Genomic DNA, 6,609 nt, shown 5'->3' with positions numbered 1-6,609 from the left:
CAGGAATATTGACAAATCAAAAGAGAGTAATGCAGTTAATCTTTGTAAATGATTCCAAAGTAAAGAAAATAGAAAATCTGATGTATCACTCACCATAAACTGATAGTAGATGCCAGTGGTAAAAATCAAAGAAAGCACTACATAAATATACAAATATATGTATATACACTTGAATGTTGGCATATGAATATATGTATATATATAATCAAAGAATATACATTTATATATGTATACCAGATAATACATATGCATATATATTAATACATTTATCTGTATGTATAAGTATATATAAATACAAGTTAATGAAATAAGAAGCACCAATTTTTTTTTTCTTTTAGTGAGATAACTCTCAACCTCATGAGAATACATGTATGGGGAAGGCAAAAATTCATATTCTATGATGTCCAAGTCCTAAAAATCATGGAAAGAGAGGTGAACTTTATATATGTTTATATATGTTTTCCATCAGTTACAATGAGATGAACTTACTTCTAATTGCTCTCATCACCATGAAGCATAAAATTAGGGAACAACTGTTTCCAATATCATTATATGTGCATCTAGAGGATTAAAAACAAGATAAAGTTACTTTGTTATTTGACTTATTATTATTAAGTCAAAGCCCCATGAATTGTCAGAAAGTTTGGGTGGGTTTATCTTGCTGTCTGGGTATAGGGATTTTTAAAGTGCTTCAAGTCAGTAAAACTTAAACATCCGATCATCCTTGATCTAATAACGTCTTGCCCTTGCATGTTCCCAGAGTTCCAATTTGATTTTTGTTTCTCTGAACAAATCCTCATGATTTTCTACCTCATCCCATACTTATGTTTCAGATGACTGGATAGTTTGCTCACTGAATCACTGGCCTAGAACCATGATTAGAATCCTGCCCTTGCTAAAAATTCTCTCTCAATTTAGAAGAGTAGATTAGCAATGAGGAGTTCTCAGAGAAATAAGTCTGGTAATTGAAGTTTCTGCCAAATTGCAGTCAAGAGAAGTTGTCTCTAGCTTTCATAGACATCCTTCAACTTGAAGAGGTTCTGATTGAGCAATGATGGAATTACATTGATGGAATTCTTTTCTGAGTCCAACTGCAGAGCCAAAGAAAGGCACAAAATGCCAGTGCTGGAAATTACATTTCTCTATTTCATCATAGGAGATAGAAAGAGAGGCATAGCTGAAATTCTGAGTTTCCCTCATGTCTTAGAATTTCAAGTTCCTTTTGTAAAATTTGAATCTATTTTCTCAACAATATTCTTTCACTATGTAACTCACAGGGTAGTTGTGAGAAAAATGCTTTTGAAATTTTAAAATAATATAAAATGTAAGTGTAAATAATAAGAATAATTTCATTTTCCTTTTTATGGATTTCAGAAAGATATGTCAGGACAAGATATTCTTGTGCAGTTATTATCTTTATTTAATATTTTTCAATAACCCCTTATTATACAGGTGGATAACATAATTGCTTTTTTTTTACTTGGAATAAATGTCTTGTGATTTTATTTCATATTTTGTAGCCTAAAGGCACCTCCAGAATAATTCTGGCAATATGAAAAGTTATAGGAGCCATCATGTTATGGATTAAAGAATATTGACTGGAGTGATAGGACCCAGCTTCATATCCTCCCTCTGTAATGTTAAGTAAGACACTCAGTTTCCCTTGGTCTCAGTTTTTTCATTCACAAAGTGACAAAAGTAATTAAATGATCTCTGAATTCCCTCCCAATACTAGGCTATACAAAAATTATATGACCTTATTTTGTTAACTCATAATTGCTGGGGGGGGGGGGGTTCTTCCATGAGTTCTTCATATTTTAAATACGTTTCCTATATTATGTGTCTTGGAGATTAGGATGACAAATATGAAAAGGATTGTTCCTAAAGTTTTATGCATCAATGGGATTTCCAAGCAGTTATAGTCTCCAGGTTAGTGTATGAAATCATTCCAGTTTCAGGATAATTTATTTGGTTAATTCATCCATTTAATCAGCAGGCATATATTTAATCCCTATTATGAATCAGTCACTATTTTAAGTATTGGATAGAAATATTAAAATGAAACAGTGAAATTGCAAGGATAAGTTGAGGTCTGCACTTGTTTATTCACATTAGTTTATGGTGTGAAGATGTGATACATAGGCAACAGATCCTTGTAAGGTTTATGTGTACCAATATTTTTGCATAATTTTTACTACATTCTTACATCATCATCATCACCTTCATCATCCTCAATCATCAGCCTGTCAATTATTTAAATTATACTATGTGCTAGGAACTGTGCTAAATGCATTATGATCAACTCATTTGATCCTCTACTTTAATAATCTATAGTTCTTACTTTCGGTTTTTAATTTGCTAAAATAAGGATAACCATTCTCTAATTTTTACCACCATAAACCTTTGCTTCAAAAAATGAAATCCTCATGGTCCTAACATTGTTGGAATATATTGTTGATTGATATCATATGGATATATTCTACAGAGGGCATTTTGTTTTTTCTCTTCGTTCTTAGCTTTTTCAGAGGCAAGATTCAGAGGTAAACCACTTTTAGTTACATAATAAAAAGAAAATAACACCAAGTTAACATTTTCTCTGGGATCCCAAAACTCTTACTGCTGTTTTTAATGTTTAGTAACTTCCAGAGTCATGAACATTATAAACTTTCAAAAGTAATAATTTGAAATTTTAATTATTTCTACTTTAGTTATATCTATTTTATACATTTTAGCAGTTTAAATTTTATTAGGACAAATCATAATTCTTTGTGTATATGAATTTCTGGCTGACACATTATCAGATATAGAAGAACCTCTTGCTTAGTCTTCATAGCTCACCTGATCTTTCTGTACTGAATCTATTCTTGGGGCTCAAACAAAACTGTCATGTAGACATCAAAACCTCTTTCTTTGGATGTTATTAAAGCTAGGATTATAAAAGCAGTCCTTTTAGTCACTGTATAGTAGCTGCTGAAAGTATTCACAAAGTTCAAAAATCAACTATAGCAAGATATAGCACAAGGTGGAAATTATGTGGAATTTTAATAATAAATATCAATTCTTTAAAAAATTATATAACTTTCAGGTGTTTTTGGTAAAATTGTAGAATTTATATTCTGGATTTATTAAAGCTTGAAATTACATGTAGATTTTTTTGATCACTGCATAATGCTTAAGATTTACAAAGCATTCTACATGTATTATTATATTTAATCTGTGCAATAGTGAAAAAATGGGTACTCTTCTTACTCCTATTCTGTATATAAGGAAACTTAGAATAATGGAATGAAGAGAATTTCCCATGGTCACTGAATTTCCTGACTTCATGTACCTTGTTTAAGAGATTGTCATTCCAACCCCCCTTTATCAAGTAGTGAAATGATATCTATTTCTTTTTAAAATTTTTTCTATAGAGGACTTCCAGTCAAGATGACAGAGAGAAGATAGGCAGTGTTTTAAGTTCTACTGACTTCCTCTCAGAACCAACATGAATAAAACAACTTAACAGATTTTGGAGTAACAAAACCCACAAAAGAATAGAGTGGACCATCTTCCAGCAAGGTTAGTTAAGGGAGGAAGGAGCATTAGCATGCCCCCGATAAAGAATAGTGATGTAGTGCACCAGCAGTGGGGCAAAGTGAGGGACTACACTGAAAACCGTGGCTATGGAAATGAAAGCCTTTGCAGTGCAGATGCTATGACCTAGGAGAGCTCTAGCATGGCTGCCCAGAAGATCCATTTGACAGGTATGACTGGTCTAAACAAGCCCCTGACATTGCCAGTAGGAGGGCCTGGCATTCCCCAGCACAGAGAGCACAGGAACATCCCCCGTTGTTCAAACTTTTCCCAATGGCACAAGGTAAGGACAGCTAACTTCCCCAGTGTTAACTATCCAGAGAAAACCTTTGGTATTCCCAGCCCTGCCAACCTAGTCCAGTGCAGATAGCTCAGATACAGCCCTAATACAGCTCCAGGCATAAGAAGTGGGTGACTGCCACCCCCAGTGCAGACAATTTAGAGTGATATTTAGCATTCCCTATTCATTGGTCCACTACATAAACCCCTGGAATTCCTAACATTTATGATCCCAGGCTTGTAAGGAAGCCTCTAGGGTTCTCAATACTGAAAGTCTGTGAGTATGCCTCTCTCACAATACAAGACACTTGGGATTGGTAATAAATCAAAAATGAATAAGAAAGAGAAAAGCAGGGTTTATGGAATGTTCCCTTGGAGATAAGGATACTAGTTCAGAAATGGACAACAGGAGAACTATATGCAAACCTTAAGAGGATTATATTGAATTGGTCTCCAATCCAGAAATATTTTTTTGAAGAGTTCAGAAATGATTTTAAGCACCAGATGGAAAAAAAAATGGGAAAAAGAAATTCAATAGAAAATAACATGTTAAAAAGTGAAAGAAATAGATGCCATTAAACAAATGCAATAAGAAAATAATACTGTCAAAAATACAGTTGGGCAAATAGAAAAAGATAACAAATCCTTTAAAAACTGAATTGACCAAGTGCAACCTCTGCGACCACGACTACACGCAGGCCAGCAAGCTCAAGCGCCCCATGAAGACGCACACAAGGCCTCACCGATGAAGGTCAAGTCCGACGATGGCCTGTCCACTGCCAGCTCCCCGGAGCAAGAATGACCCGGGCCTGATACCGGAGAACAGAGACGAGGAGGAAGAGAGGAAGAGGAGGACGACGAGGAAGAGGAGGAAGAGGAGGAGCTGACGGAGAGCGAGCGGGTGGACTACGGCTTCGGCCTGAGCCTGGAGGCAGCGCACCACCACGAGAACAGCTCGCGGGCAGCTGAGGAGGGCCGCTTGCTGCCCGAGGTGATGCAGGGCATGGTGCAGAGCTCCATGTAGCACTTCAGCAAGGCCTTCCACCAGGTCCTGGGTGAGAAGGACAAGTGGGGCCACCTGGCCGAGGCCGAGGAGCACAGGGACACTTGGGACAAAGACTCGGTGGCGGGCGAGTCGGACCGACTCGACCATGGCACCGGCACAGCTGCTCCCTGGGGGAGCCGGCGCCGGGAAGCCTCTCCAAGAAGCTGCTGCTGGGCATCCCCAGCTCGCTGAGCCCCTTCTCCAAGCTCATCAAGCTGGAGAAGGAGCTCGACCTGCCCACCACCACTGCCACCATGCCCAGCACAGAGAACGTGTACTCGCAGTGGCTCGCAGGGTATGCCGCCTCCCGGCTGCTCAAAGACCCCTTTCTCAGCTTAGGAGACTCCAGACAATCGTCCTTCGCCTCGTCCTCGGAGCACTTGTCTGAGAACGGCAGCTTGCGCTTCTCCACGCCGCCCGGAGAGATGGAGGGAGGCATCTTGGGCTGCAGTAACATGGGGAGCGGTGGCAGCACCCCGCCCATTAGTGGCCCAGGCCTTGGCAGGCCTAGCTAAAAAGAGGGCAGATGCAGCGACACTTGTTCTTCACACACCCCCATTCGGTGTAGTGCCCAGAGTGCTCAAGATGTGTGGCAGTTTTCGGATGGAAGCTCGAGAGCCCTTAAATTCTGAGAATATTTGATGCCCTTTCTCCCCCACCCAAGGCAGGGTGGGATGTCCTGCCACCCAGTCGACATCAGATTGTTATCTGTCATCCTGCTAGTTTGTCATGTTTTCTGACAGTAGCCTCCAAGAAGCCCTCCTGTGGTGAAAACAGTCTTGTGAAGTCCTTCCCGTCTGGGCCTGCAGAGCCTTCTTATTTATGTTTTTTAATAAAAAAAAAAAAAAACAGAAACAAAAAAAAACCCCAACAGAATTGCATTGGAACAGTGGATCAGTCCCATGTTATAGGGCCCATTGACTGTCAGTGTCTTTGGGCCATGCTGAAGACCTCTTGAAACCAGCCAATTGGGGCCCCTTGGTAGCCTAGTGGATAAAGCACCAGCCTTGGCGTCAGGAGTACCTGGGTTCAAATCCGGTATCAGACACTTAATAATTGCCTAGCTGTGTGGCCTTGGGCAAGCCACTTAACCCCATTTGCCTTGCAAAAACCTAAAAAGAAAAAAAGAAAAAAAAAGAAACCAGCCAATTTAATTACCTGTAATGTGGAAAAGAGCATGAGTCCCCCAACCCATTGTTTCTATATGTTCTACGTTGTCTTTTAAACTTGTGCTTTACATTGACACAATAAATGTTGGAACTTTAAAAAAAAATTGAATTGACCAAATGAAAGAGGAGATACAAAAGCTAAATGGAGAAAATACTTCCATAAAAATAGATTGGGAATAGTGGAAGCTAATGACTTAAGGAAACATCAAGAATCTGTTAAGCAAAATGAAAAAATAAATGAAAAAAAATAGATGACAATGTAAAATGCCTCATTGGTAAAACAACTAACCTGGAAAATAGATCCAGGAGAGAGAATTTAAGAATCACAGGACTTCCTAAAAACCATGATCAAAGAAAAAGAGCCTGGATAACATTCTTCACAAAATAGTCAAGAAGTGCCCTGATATGCTGATAACAGAGGGCAAAATGGTCTTTGAAAGACTTGATCAATCACCTCCTGAATAGGATGCCAAAATAAAAATGCCAAGGACCATTGTAGTCAAACTGCAGAATTATAGTAAGAATTATAAGAAGAAAATC

General features: G+C 38.5%; 1 pseudogene; it reads left to right on the top strand.

The window, feature by feature from the left end:
• The first annotated feature begins 3,718 nt into the window (after nucleotides 1-3,718).
• Nucleotides 3,719-5,542, top strand: LOC141489356 (B-cell lymphoma/leukemia 11A pseudogene; annotated as a pseudogene).
• The last annotated feature ends 1,067 nt before the right edge of the window (nucleotides 5,543-6,609 follow it).

The sequence above is a fragment of the Macrotis lagotis genome, chromosome 5 (genome assembly GCF_037893015.1).
Source record: "Macrotis lagotis isolate mMagLag1 chromosome 5, bilby.v1.9.chrom.fasta, whole genome shotgun sequence".
NCBI classification, from domain to species: Eukaryota; Metazoa; Chordata; class Mammalia; order Peramelemorphia; family Peramelidae; genus Macrotis; species Macrotis lagotis.
Note: the sequence above shows the minus strand (reverse complement) of the source record. Positions and strands in the feature narration are given on the sequence as shown.